The 14742-nt window shown below is 46.3% G+C and overlaps 1 long non-coding RNA gene across 1 annotated transcript in view; it reads right to left on the bottom strand.

The window, feature by feature from the left end:
* LOC110387518 overlaps positions 1 to 13891 on the bottom strand; it is a 40545-nt gene extending 26654 nt beyond the window's left edge. The window contains exon 1 of the long non-coding RNA XR_002432548.1: positions 13800 to 13891. This is a non-coding gene — a long non-coding RNA (uncharacterized LOC110387518). The remainder of the gene's footprint in view (positions 1 to 13799) is intronic.

Genomic DNA, 14742 nt, shown 5'->3' with positions numbered 1-14742 from the left:
GGCTCCTTTCCAAACCACAAACCCCACACCTATCTTAAACAATAGGAAAGAACCATTTGTCTGGATACCAATGAATTATTATTATTATTTTTAAAGGCAAAACGTTGTCCCAGGAGAGATTCATTAAATGGCTGAAGAATGTAAAACACCAAAAATGCTTTCTGTAACGTTCCCTCTGATTATTAGTGTGTCCTGCCCATATCCCAGGCCACGCTGCCCATCTGTATTGTAAGCCACCTTCCTGTCTTGCAGGCTACGGGTTCTAATGTTTTTTAATGTTGTCTCCTGTGTGTGTTTTGTGTAGTGGAATACTTTACAAATCAAAATGTTATTGGGGAATAAGCCCAGGATCTCCAGCGTAACATTTCCTGGCTCTACTGCACACACATCTATTGTTCAAGATTGAATTGGTCCCAAGAAGCATCAGAGCATGTGAAAGCCGCTATGAATTTTGCAAAGTGGCTTCAGGGCAGTAAAACACGTCAGAAGAATAAGGTGCAAAATCTGAAAGTCCAAATTTAGGAATCTCAGTCAATATTAAAGACTGAAAAAAATAAGTCAGTGCCCTCGGTTATAAGCTTATGCACTTTTACCTTGTGACATTCTTAATAAAGCTGAAGACAGCACACATAGCCAGGAAACAAAATAAAACCAATTATTAATAGGCTTATGTGCAATTAAACGGTTAGCCTTTACTTCATACACCATGTGATTCACAAGACTGATTTTGCTAGCTTTTTTTAGTAGTTGCTCCATTCCTCATATTCAGGGCTTTGTAAAAACCAAAACAAAGAACCTCTTGTGATGCTACTTCTATTTAGTTCCCACAAACGTAGGGTCTTCTCCTTGAGCTTACTGCACTGAAACCACTCCTATTCAACCTTACACAGCCTTTCTCCATACAGATACCGAAATAAGGTCTGCCAAAAACAAGAGGCACCTTCCTCTGTAAGCAGACCGGGAGGACATGCCTTTGGCACAACTCGTCTACGCCGTTCCCCACGCTGATCCCAAGAGAGCTTCTGATGAGTCCCCAAGCAGGGCAGTGACAGAAGCCCTTCTGATTGCTGGGTCCTCTGGGCAACCAGTGGGACAGGGACTGGCACGCCAGCGCTCCCAGCATCGCCTGCCTTTGTTACAAATGGGATTCCATTCCCTCTGTCGGAAACAGTAGGATCCTTTGCTACATACAACTGCTTTTTCACTTTGTTTTCTTTTCCCAAAGCTGTGGTGCACGATGAGATTAAACTGCATGTTTGATTAAGGTGAATTAATTGCATCGTTACAATAATTACTGTATCTTTTGTCTATAGTTTTTAAATATATGAAACCCTTTTGCACTGAGCAAATCACCTGCATCATCCCAATTTACTCATTTAAGGTCCGTGCAAAACAGTCATGAAACCAAAAATTAACAAAAAAGAATAACAATTTTATTTAGAATTCCCCAAAACGAACAGAAGTTTCCATGTTTACTGAGACTGAATTCCTCAAGGACATGGTTCAGAGATTTACCCTGATAAAACAGAAATGAATTATAGAGAGAAGCATATGTGAGGGGGGTGGGAAAGAATATTTTATGTGTAACTAAGCACAAGAAATGGTAAAAAATAAAAACTAGTAACAAGGAACTATTTCCAAATTTGCTATGCATACGACACACAGCCTAATGCAAAGTTATACGCTGCAGTTATTTAATATCTTTCTTCAAAGGTTTTGCTAATAAGTCAATGACTGAACATCTAAAGGGAAAAAATATTTCTCTTTATAGTTTTAGATAATTGTCCCTGAAAAAAATAACAAACCTTTAATTACAACTCAGATGAAGAAAGCTTGATTTGTGTGCTATGCCCAAATGCTGAGGAGTCTGATGTAAAATATTTGTAATATTTAGGGAACCCTGAGTTTTACATAAAAGTAAACAGCATTGCCTGAAGGCACAATTTCCAGCAACACAATAAAATGTGCAGTGAATTTATGGTGGCCATCCATTAGCTCTTACCAAGGCAACGTCGCCCATATCTGTCGTCCATCATTATAATAGAGGGTTAATGCACCGAATTTACATAAAAAAGTCATATTGTCTGCATGAATTATTTACACTCTCAGCTGTTTTTACAGCTTGGTTTCAAGCTGGATTCTGGGAGAGATTCTGCCAGTAAATTACTCTGTGGAGACCTGACTGTATAACTACAAACTGAGCTTGCAACGGAAAGAAAAGAAAAGGAGATGGGAACACACAAGGTAGGAGGCAGGAGTTGGAGCGGGGGCTGTTCCATGGGCACAGGTGGATGGGGCAGGGCAGGCGAGAGCTGGAGGAACTCACCCACCACTCTCTGTACACATGGATGCATTCCATTCTTGGTACCACGCAGTTACAGTAAAAGTGCAGAAATTGAGGGCAACACACCAACACAGGGCAATCTGCACACTGACTGCAATCGGCACCTACTTATTCTCTCCATTAAGGGGTAAAATTTAAAAACACCAGGGAAAAAACACTTTCTCCTAATGCAAAATATCATGAGTACGGACACTGAGCGCTCCTCCATCTCAAAGGCAGAGCTCCTGTTGAAACAGAGCATCTTTAAGGGCCTTCAGGGGCATTTTCTGGCTTCATGGACAGGTTGGCCGAGCAATCTCAAGTCTCTCAGCTTCTCCAGATGTGCTGAAGAGCTGGGTCCATGATGCAAGTCCTACATCTAAGTCTGGAGTGATGACATCTGGGTGAAGATTCCAGTATGCATAAAGAGGTTCTTCTCAGTTTGATCCGATTTTAGAACCATAGGTTGGAAAAGACCTCCAAGATCGTTCAGTCCACCATCCACCTACCACCACCATTTCCCACTAAACCAAGTCCCTCAGTACAACATCTGAATGTTCCTTGAATGCCTCAAGGGATGGTGACTCCAGCACCTCCCCAGGAACTTAGCACATACACAGCCTTAAGAGAAAGCTAAAGAAAAGGAAGACACCTAAAAGCCAAAAACAAACCCCATAACTCTTTGGAAACACATACAGTGGACACAGCCTGGGCTGAGCAGTGACACCCTGCGAGCCCTGGGACACAGTTATTTGACATCAGTCAGTGAATGCCATCAGCAACCACAAAAGCTACAGCATCACGGGGGGCTTGCTGTTGAGTCCCACTTTCTCCTTTAAAAAGGCAACTTTAGATGTTGTTTTGGGATTTGAGTTTGTTTCCTACCTGTTTTATGGTTGATCAAAGCTGGGATTGTCCGATTCGGGTTTACTAATAATTTCCATAAGCTGTACCTAGCTTCTTGGTCCGCTATTCCATAATAATCAAGCACTGTAGTTACCATGGCAACTGACAGTTACTGATGTAAGGGATACTAACCACATTTCTTCTGTTTCCTCTACAGCACATCACCCATTTCGTGTAGGTTTGTGACTTTGGATCCTGCTGCTCCAGGCTGGGAATCATGCTCCATCACCTGTAGGATGGAGCCCAGCACCTCATCAAGCAGAAGGACTGCATGCTCCAGCCTTGTCACCAGCAGAGCTTCCCCTTCCACACCAATCTCACTGGCTCCAAAAGCCATTCTTCCCCCTACAAAATGGGGCAGGATCTGTGGCCTAGCCGTGCTGTGAAAGAGCTCTGTACAACAGCTGCATGTGGCCTCACCAAACTCCCAACAGACTGCACCAGCAGAGGTAATTCTTCTTCCTGATTGTTTACACCCCTTAAATATTTGCAGACTTACCATGTACCATCCTCAGCTGCAGGTAAGCCAAGCTATACATATTTATCTCACTTAATCTTCCCTCATAAATCAATCTCTCAAGTCAATCTCTCCACTCCCTAATTATTTTTGTTGCTCTTCTCTGAACTCCCTCCAATGTGTCAATCAATATCTTCCTGGTAATGAAGTGCTCTGCAAGGAGCACAGTATTCTAGGGGCAGCTGTTCTGAAGCGGTATACAGTGCAACGATGCAACCAATATGGATTTTCAGTCTTCACAGGAAGGATGATCTAATGGTAAGGACACCAGCCTGGGGCTTTGGAGACCTGTGCTCAAGTTCCTGCTCTGACAGACTCTTTGTGTGACCTTGGTCAAGTCACTTAGTTTGTCTGTACTTTACTCGATCATCTGTAAACACCGCGGTGTCTGGTACACACAGAGTGAAATACGATGTTCATGGGGCAGGATAAGGTCTGGGTGTGTAGATGGGAAATGCCAACACTCAGCCAACCTGCATCTTTCTAGAGCAGCTTGTTGGCCACTGATATGGAGGTATGTGTTCCTTGGTACAGCATTTTTAAACAGCCTTGTCAGTTATTGTACCTGTGACTTGTTGGCTACATTGTGATCGCATCCTTCTGTCTTTCTTTTAACTAGTTTCATGTATTTCATATTCGTTCCAGCATCAGGGCTGGCTTCAGCCACATCTGCCAAAAGGTGCCCTCTGAAAGCCCAGAACTTCAGTTTTCTGACAGTTCGAGCTGCAGATTTCTTTCTCATGGTACAGAGGGATGAAAGCACGAAGAACCAAGCCTTCATACAGCTCTAAGCACAGTGCTGTACCCCAGCACCAGGTGTAGAGTGGGCTCTGGGTGCTGATCTGCTGCCCCAAGGGAGCTCAAAGACCGTGCAACTACAACATGCAGAGGGGCCTCTTTTCCCACACCTCACACTGTTGGCTTCCAGAAAACATGCACAGAAACCTGCCTGATTCGATCACTGAGGTCTTACAACAGAACACAAGTAGTAGGAGACTCCATGGAGTGTCTCACACCGTGACTTGTTCATAAATTGCATAAACATTTTGTACCATGAAGTACATCCAGAGATTTGTAATTAATGCTTGCTTAAAACTTCTGTAAGCTACTGCAAGTTTTTATTTTAAGAACAACTTGCTTTCTTCCTTTCTCTTTTTAAAAAAAAAGAAGGTGGGGAATACCAAAGTAACCAAAGCAAGCAAAGAAATCTGAGGATTGCAGTTATTATTCATCAGGCTCCCAGAAATGCATTATAATGTACTATAGGCTGTAAGACTAAAAATTATTCCCCACTGAAATGGTATTCACACAGCTTCTGCTGTACCGAGGCGTACATCGTAATATAATCATAATAACTAAAGTAAGTTTCCCTTGGGGATTATACCTCTGTGTGATTTAATCCTTAAATTTGTTTTGCTTTCATCCCCAGGAGAAGAGAGATTTCAGTTATAAAGTATTCTTCCTAGAAATATCAGACACCGCACATGCATTCATAATCTGCACTTACATTTACAAAGCCCGGGCCAGGGGGTAGGCGGGATGGGAAGCCTAAGTGCTGCCTTTTTGTCTGAAGAAACATCATTTGTGTTTCCAGAAAAGAAAGGCAGGGCAGCAGGAGGAGTCCTGCTCGTGGGGAAAATCACCAAGTTGTTCTCTGCTCACACCATGGAGGAGATGAGTCTCCTTCAAGAGAGCAATGGCGCACAGGGCAGGTGAACAGGAAAGGTCAGAGAGAAAGGGATTTGCTTTGCAATCAAGAACGGAGCAAAACGGAAACTTGGTGTAAGAGCTTCAAGGGTTTCTGTTTAATTCTGGGTCTTCGTTCCTGGTTAAGTGTCAGTGCGGGCACTTCTGAAGGTTGGTCACGGGGCTCTCACCACAACGTGTCTGTGAGCTCCAGGTTTCCACTGAGTTCCGCATCCAGAACTTGAGGTGGCCCTCAGAAGAGCTATAAACCTGGAGCTATGAAGCCCAGTGTGATTCAGAACAACAGAACAAGAGTTCCTAGAGCCCTCAGCCTTTGCAGTACTCATTGCTGTAACGGCTAGATGACTGGAAAAACACTAAATCTCAAATTAAGTCTCCTAATGATTTAGGTACTTTGTAAAACATTACCCTTAGTGATCTCATTTTAACAGATTTACTTCCTCACACCTGGGTCACAAAACAACCGCCACAGTTTGCCAGTTACGTGCACTGTCCCTTGATTGTTTATACCAAAGCAAACAGACACTTCCATACTGTTCCGCGTCCTCCTAATGCATAGGAGAGAATGGGAGAGGGGGAGCATTTCTTGGCCCCACAGCCACTATTCGTACCAGTTGTGATGGTGAGTAGTGACACAAGCTGTAACTCCAGGCTTTTGCCTTGAAACATAAGTTTCCACGTCTTTGTTCACAGCTGTGACACGGGATAGCCACAGACATTTCCACATGCATCAGCACATTCCCAGTACCTCCTGGTGTAACAACCCCTGGGCTTCTGGGCTCCACAATAAGCCATTAACAGCAAAGAGCCCAAAGTGGCTTCAGCAGTTTTTCCTTAAAGTCTCAATCATGAAACCCAAAGGCTGAACACCAAAACTCTCTGACTGCAGCTACCCATCAAAATCCATGCTACTGAAGCCATTTGGAAACAGCAGCTTAAGGTCCAATAGCAATTACATTTGGTGAATGATATTCCAGCCCCACATGTAGTAACCACCATCACAAAGCAGAGGAAGGCAAGCAGCCAGCAGTGTGTTGATAAAGCAAAACTGTGATCTGTTTCCTCCATTACTGAGACTGTTATGAAACACACCAGTCCCTTACTGAGTGATTTTCCCAGTAACAGAGATTTCATTACCAGATGAACCATTCATTCCCTGGCTCACCAAACATTTCTTCTGAACACTTCTGTTCACGACCCATTTTCATATCACTGAAAAGGAACAGACACACTTCTGTTGGGATAAGGAGTGAGCTCTCCTTTACACAACGTCATTCTCAAGTCAGCTGCACAAACCAAAGGGTAACTACAGCCATGCACAGAGCAATCCATCTGCATCATGCTGACCTTTGTGTATTTGGTTATTTTCAATGAAGGTGCTCCTGAAGCACCAACAAATTAAACCGCCAGTCAACTGCTTTCACCTATAGGAAACTGCTGCAAAAGTTTAGGTTCTGTTACAGCTTCATCACCTTCTGCAAAAGCGATGAAAATAGTTTGTTTCCATGTCAGTATTTAAGGAAGCTGCTCCAAACACTTATTTGAAGAATACAATTCCAATTAGCCACTAGACACTAAACCACTACTCCCCTTTTCCAAACATCCACAGGGGAACAAAAACTGCGTAGTCATCCAGGGGTAGTAACACATGCATTGCCACTGAGCAATGCAAAAATAGCCTGATAAATAAAAAAGGGCCAGTTTGAGTCATAAACATGCTATAAACGGTGAGCTACATGTCAGCTAGAGTGCGTAGCTATGTAGAATCATGGGCTGCAGCCACACACAGCGACGAGTGGGGTTTGTGTTGGGCTAGGGATGCACTGCTGTCCTGGATGGCACGGTCAGAGGTGCAGGAGCCCCAGAGGATGAGCAGCCCCCAGATCTGCGAGTGGTCAACTCTTCTTTATTGTACACTTGCCAGATTGTTTAACAAGATATTCCCCGTTCTACTGAAATCACCGCAGAAGGACAGGTGAAGCAGCTGGACTAGCCCAGGCAGAGCCACCCTCATCATCCCTGAGATCAGGACCGTAAGGGACTTCCCCTCCACTTTCAGCATTTTTTTTCCTTGTAAATTAGTCTGGCTGCAGAACAGCAGCAGCCTGGGCACGCTGACAGCAGACTGTGCCACCCTCAGGAGCTCCCCTGACTCTTCAGAGTGGGTGTCGAAGCCATGCAGTGCCTGTGCAGCTCCGGAAGAAAGAGGTCACGGCAGGAAAGTGGGTCCCAGACAGTTTCTTGGAGGCAGGTAATCAGATCATGCTTACAGGAACATCAAACCAAACACGTGCTTCTGCTTCCTCCTTGCGATGAGCGTGGAGTCAGGGCATATGGGATGGGAGTAACCTTTCGATATGAAAATCTCCTGACAGAAGTCAGAGCCGGGCACGACGCCCCATGGGCTTCCCAGACCCCACCTTGGGGTGCAGCGTGGTGCAGGTTTGGGGCTGGGTGCTGCAGCCTCCCACAGGGCCTCCAGCACAGCTCAAGAGCTCAGACATACACTGCTGGAGCTCCACAGGATCTGCTCCTCCAGGGCCAAAGCAGAGGACTCATGCCTTCCCTTGGAGGAAGCGACTCACACAGGTCGCTTGCTGGTGGCTCAGGAAGGCAGTTGTATGCCTACATCCACTGTCCTCTCCTGGTTTGGGTACGGCAACCCGGGGTCACATTGCCCACCCAAGCCTGGGGTCCAGCATCACTGTGATAACTCAGTACTAGACAGCAGACACGCTGCAGAGGTAACACAACAAGCCTTTGCAAAAGAGGTGCATCTCCCGTTCCCACAGTATGTGCTCACAGGACTACAGTGACACACTGAGATTCCAACAGTTCTGGCCACTGTGCAGCACTCAGAGCCATAAGAAACAGAATCCTCCAAAAAACTCTAGGCAGTCACCTGGACAGAAGCACTACGGAGCAGTACTGCTGAGCAAGAGCAGACACCCGTGTTTCCATGTTTGTCTGATCTGTCCTAGAATTCACTTCTGAGAAGATGTCATCTTGTGGTATTGTCTTAGGACACATATGTTTAATGACAGATACAACGTCACACTGAAACAGCCTTTGGCAGTCTACAAAAAACAACCTTAGGATGATACCGTGTCAGGGCTGCATGGCACCAGTAGCAGTGACAGGCTGCCCAAAAGCACCAAGCTGCTGCAGGATGCTCTTGACAGCCCAGCACCTCTCCCAGCCCCCACTGGCAGGTGACAGCACAGCCTGTGGGACCCTCCGTCCCCACGAGGAGCACAGCCACTCTGCCTGCACACCAAATCCAGGGCAGGATTCACGTCCGCAGGTGTTGGAAGGACATCACTTGAGCAGGGCACACCATCCTGATCTCACACACCAGAGTAGCTGCATGCTTGCTAACAGTATTTACTTCGAGCTGGTCAACACAGAATTGATAAAGATGAGTCATGATTTCAGTAGAGAAAATGAGAAAAAATTAAATTGTGATGCAATCTTGCAGTGATTGGAGGAGAAGGAACCCTTGGAGCCTCTATCATTTCTAGAGTTCTTCGTGCACTGCTCGGCCTGCAGCGGGTGGGAACAGAAATCCAAGGCACAGCAAAGATCTTGTAGAGAACCCAAATCCAGCTCTGGTTCTAGTTCTGTGGGTATTGTTTTTTTCCTCCCTCACAGGTTGCAGTGCAGGTCTAAGCTGATGCACAGCACCAAGTCACCACACCGCAGCTGTGTTATTAATAGCACAGCTGTATTGATCCTGTAAAGCTGCATTTCAAAATAGGGTGATTTGAATTAATAGCTTTTACCTCGTTGCGCTGGGGGCCATGCAGACACGCTGCAAATCAGACGGTCCCTGCCCCAAAGTGCTCCCAAACCAGATCAGAACAAGCAGCAGCAGGTGGAGGAGACGGACTGCAGGGGAGGGAGGAGGAGGAAGTGGAAGGCGAGCAGCGCTGTGCGCAGCAAGCAGAACTCTGCTCAGCAACAGCCCGACACTGCCAGCTGGCAGGGACTCGCAGGCATCAAAGATGAGTCTTCAGAAGGCCTGAGAGAAGGGTAAGGAAGAGATTGTTTGAAGGGAGTTTCCCTTGTGTCTGTGTAACAGCCCGCGGGAGGAGCGCACGGTGCGGCAGACAGCTCTATCTTCATAAGGGCTGGGCGCTGCCACATGGTCAGAACTGCTCCATGAGGTGTGCCCGCCTCTCTGCCATCCAGTCAGATACACTTCTGCCTTGGAATCTCTACCCAGAGCATTTAGAAGATCATGAAATAGACTTTAAAGGTGCTAATGATGTAATTATAAAAACACACAAAAGGCATTTCAGCGTTTCAAGACAAATTCAAACCAAGTGCACTGCCAACATGCCACACTCTGTGCCACCCCTTTGAAAAAAAAGAAATGGCTTTCTGCACTTCAAAGAGGGCTTTGCTTCACTTGTTTAGCACCAGATGCAAATACATTGTCAGATAGAGCAGGAGGAAAAAAAATGCATTTTGCACCACAGGGAGCAAAAATACCCATCAGCCACTCAGACGGGAATGAGCTCAGGTTTGGGAGGCACAGCAGGCAGGGGGGGAAGGGAGGGGAGCACGAGGTTTCTTCTATGTAGTTTATTCCATTTTTAATTCAACAATTAAAAAAAAATATACATCAGATCTCCTTGCAGCAAGAGGAGCAAGCAAATTTTAAACAGACCAAAGCCAGGGTAGAAGTGAATGGAGAAAATAACGCATGGCCATGACACAATCCTCCACCTAACTGCGTAGGAGCTCAATTCAGTTGTTTCCCCTCCCCCTTTCCCACCCCCGCAGGGGAGGATGGAAAAACCACCACTTTCTGCCCAGCTGACACATAGCAAAGAACCTGCTTGTGCTCCCTGGGAGAAGCACAGCAGCTCCTTTCCCTGCTGGATGGTGTTGGCTACCGAGCAGAGCGGGGCTGGATGATGCCACTGACTGTAAAGGATGCGATGTGCAGAGATGGCTGTGGTGCGTGCTCCGATCACAGTGAGAGAAAAACAGAACTTAGTTTTTCAACTTAGTGACTAAGAAATTTTCTTCCTTGGATTCCCGTTTGGATTGTGAGCTCTTCTGAGGTGGGAATTACAGCAAAAACATTCCTAACACGTGAATCTCTAGGGAAGCTGCAAAGTAGAGGCCCTTGAGAAAGCAATTTGGCTTTCCAATAGAAAACCCAACACGGGGAAGTTTGGGCACATGGGAACAGGACAATGGCAGCACAGTGGGGCCAGGCAGAGGCCAGGCTCTGTTTGCCACCCAGCTCAGTACAGCACCCAAGGGAGCCCCACACTGCTGGGGTCTGATCATTCCTGGTCTGTGCCCCACTCCCACCCTCTGCTGCTGTCTGCGCTCCGGCACTGTGCTGCAGGTAGGCGAAGTCATGTTCCTCCCCTCAGCAAAGCAGGGCAGCGTGCAGTGTTTGGAGAAGTTTCATCTGGGGCTGTCTGCAGAGAGGCTGGAAGGGGGTTGAGGCTTTTCATCCTTTCATCTTCAATTTAATAAGGCAGCGGCGAAGGCTGGCACCGCCTGCCCTCCCCGTGCTCTCCAGGCATTTCACTCCACACCTACAATTTACTGGAGCCTTTCCACGAGCTCTGCTGTTCCCAGGCGCACAGGTGGTAGAGCAGAGGACAAAAGCAAAGAGCTCAGTGTTGCTTTGAACAAGCTCCCGGCCCGAGCCCCAGTTTCGCTCCCCAGCTGCCCTCTGCATGATGCAATGGCCACTGCACAGGCACAGTGGCTGCACTCCGAGCTCAGCTCCAGGAATGTTTGCCCTACCAGGAACTGCCCTGGCCCCTGCTGCCCCACAGAAGGGCAGGGAGTTCCCCAGCAATGCCAGAGCCAACTACAGCTTCCTTATGAAACATGGGAACGTTTCAAACTTCCTGCTCCAACTTTAATTTGCACGTTAGAGCTGCCGCAAGAACTCAGTTTATCGTAATAGAGGCCCTTATTTATTAGTTCATCCACAAACAAAATTACGAAAATGGATTTAAGGAGAAAGATGCATTTAAGGAGGAGAAGCACCGCCACAGCACACCACTGTGCTGGGAGGAGTGCTGAGGTCCTGGCAGATAATGGGAGCTCAAGGCGGCACTTCGGTGCAGCTGCCACAAGAATACAGTCAGGAACAGAGCAGAAATCCAGCATTAGACCCTATTTCTTCCAGTCAAAAGCTTCCTGTGTGTAATCCCATATGGCAGGTAAATGCTCCAGGTCAAGTTCCTGAACCTGTACCTGGTGACTTACAGAGAACCCACAGAAAATTCCACTTCCTATGCACTGCATCCAGACAGCACCTTCTGAACCTCCCACTGATAACCCTGAGCAAAACAGGAGCTAAATTCCCCCAGGACAAAGCATCACTTAGCAATCTGCATGAAACCAAGCTTTGCCTCTTCGCTTCATTTTGTAAGTCCTTAAGTCCCTGTAATGGATGCTGTTAGGTGCCCCTCAAACCCGGGGTCTGAGCAATGCTCTCCTCATGGCCACCAACACCACACCCTCACCGGGAGACACGCACACACCCTCATGGAACACCTGAGAAATTCTCTGGCCAGAAATAGGTGTCTGGCTGATCCACCCTCGTGTGCTGCTTCATCACTCGATACAGCTTTCAGATCCATTCCATATTGAGTTCCAAGCTGAGGGCCCTGATCTGTGCCCCTTCATGACTTTCAAAATTGCTTTCTCAAGAGGAAAAACAAGAATGAAGAAGTCTCCCCTTTCTTTCTTCACTTAGAACATACTCAGTTGATCTTATTTTCCATTGTATTATTTCTCACAATTCCTACCCCTACCTGCGTTCCTAGGCACCTCCAGTTCTACGCTTGTTCTGCAGCACGCACCATCAGCTTGAAGGCAATGGCCAAGACCTCAAAGTTCGTAAGTAAAGTAACAGCACATGTGAACATGGCATCAGAATGGCAAGAGGTTGATGCTTATACTCACTTCCCCAAAGGCCTCTCACAAGGGTTTACAGAAGAGCTTATCCCACCCACCCTCCTCACCCATTTCACTGCGGGCTCAGCCCTGGCCCAGCAGCTCGGGGTTTCTGCAAACAGGAGAGCACAGATCCAGCAGCTACAGAGAACTTACTTATCTATTGGTAAATGTGACCCTATTACCATTAATGTATGAATGCTTTTGGCTTCTTGACCTGTGTTCCTGAATAACCTGGGTCACTGGGAACGAGAGGAAAGGTTCCTGCTGTATGATATTCTGGAATACAGCACGACCTTGAGGACAATTTATTTCCAGGGGAAAAAGCACAGCAAGCCTTCTGACAGAGCGCTCAGAGAAGCAGACCCTGCTCATTCCCCAAATATATTCAGAAGAGAGGCAAACGCTTTGCACTGCAATTCAAGGCTGCCTGAGTTCTCACCTGTAGATACGCAGATAAACTTATATCATCAGCTTCCAGGTTTCTGTGGGTTGGATGTCAGCAACAGCTACTGTGATTTAGTGCAACAGCTCCGAATGGATTAAATCACGCAGGCATTTGAATTTTACCCAGGCTAGTCCCACAAATCTCAGAAACCACTGCCTTGCATAAAAACTTCCTCTCCATCCCCCTGAGGAATCACAGCAAAAACCCAAAAATTAGGTTGAAAATAAGAAACAAAGATTTTTAGCACAGAACACAGAGGCAGCACCAACAGCAGGTCTGAAAAATCTTCATTGCATTAAGGTAGAAAGCCCTCCCTTTGCCTCAGCACACCTTGCCCATTTTTGATGCACTACCATCCATCTTAGCATACTTCTTAAATGAAGCCAGTTTCCATCTGATTTCCATAACACATACTCCTCACAAGGAATAATGCTGTACTTTAACTACTAGACCACTTTAATGAGCACAATACCACTAAAACATTCCCCGTGTGGCACGCTGCACAACCAATGGTGTTTTCTATTTCACAGCCTCCTCAAGGAGTGGAATAGCAAAAAGAAACTTGCTACCAACTACTCTAAAGTTGGATTTCACTTTCTATCTTGAGTGATAGAAGTGATTTCCGAGTCGATGGTCTCCAGAGTTTGACTATATCTTGCATTTATTTCAGCATTGCCTCTGCAAGGAGACCTGAACCAAGGCAGTAAGCACAGGAGAGCAGGCAGCTCTCTAAGAACCAACTAGAAGGATGCACCTGATGCATGCACTTTTCTTCACCTGTGTTTGTAGCATTTAGACTGAGAAACATCCACCTCCAAACCACCAGTTCTTCTAGTGGTGTTATGACTCCCTATGGGGATTGCATCTACTTTTTGGTCTACAGAGCTGCCATCCAGATCCCAGCAGCTATACAACAGTATCCTTGTACACAGGCAAGCAAGATAGGTCAGCTTACTTACTGTTGTACTCCAGGCTTTCCTTCCCATTCCTATCACATATCCCAAAAGGAGTAGCACTTACAGAACAGCTCAGCCCATCTCAGGATAAAGCACAGAGCTTCTCCATGCTGCTGCTTTTATTCCAGCAAGGCCAATGCTGGAGGATAATCTCAGGTGTGGGCAACCTAACGTAACTTCACAAGGACAAATCCTCAGAGAAATGATGCACAGGTGCGAGTGTTTCCCCAGTGTCACACCTCTCGGGTCATTCAAAGGCTCTTCACACTCAGCCTGAGTTCAGAAGATTAGCAGCACATGAGATCAGATAGCAGCTGATAGTGCACATACATCAGCATAATCGTGTAATCTCTTCCCTTTGGTTTTTGAGGCAGATACAACTGTGCCTAAAGAAGATACCAATCTGTCTACCTAATAATCACAAATACCTTATAAAATATGTCTGAAATGAATAAATTGTGAAGGTAAGAAGGGAAAACATAAATATCCTCATTAAGTCATACATACATACACAAAACTTTACATAACATACGGAGCAGCTGGAAAGATGCCCACAGACATAATTGCATTTCTGTGTGAAGAGCATTTACACTCTCTCATCTCTGCTTTCCCCATTCATTTTAGTAATTACATGGAGAGAAGCAGCTAACATGCTTGTAATTAAAACCAGCAGCGGAGGATTTTGAGGTGTTTTGATACAGGAGAATTGACATGGAACCCGAGCAGGGCTGGCAGGAGGGGATCTCTGCAGTCATCCAAAAGAAGAAAGAAGGAAAGGTCAGTGCTGGAGGGTCTGCACGGTGCCTTGGAGGACAGTACATGGCAGCAAGCGAAGGGAATAGAGGTCCCAGCTACCAGCACCCTCCACATTTAATGTCTGCTGAAGGATATGGGATCACAGGACCCAGAGTCGCTTTGCTGCTGCTGGACACCTCTCGTTCCTGTC

This window comes from Numida meleagris, chromosome 22 (genome assembly GCF_002078875.1).
Source record: "Numida meleagris isolate 19003 breed g44 Domestic line chromosome 22, NumMel1.0, whole genome shotgun sequence".
Lineage (NCBI taxonomy): Eukaryota > Metazoa > Chordata > Aves > Galliformes > Numididae > Numida > Numida meleagris.
Note: the sequence above shows the minus strand (reverse complement) of the source record. Positions and strands in the feature narration are given on the sequence as shown.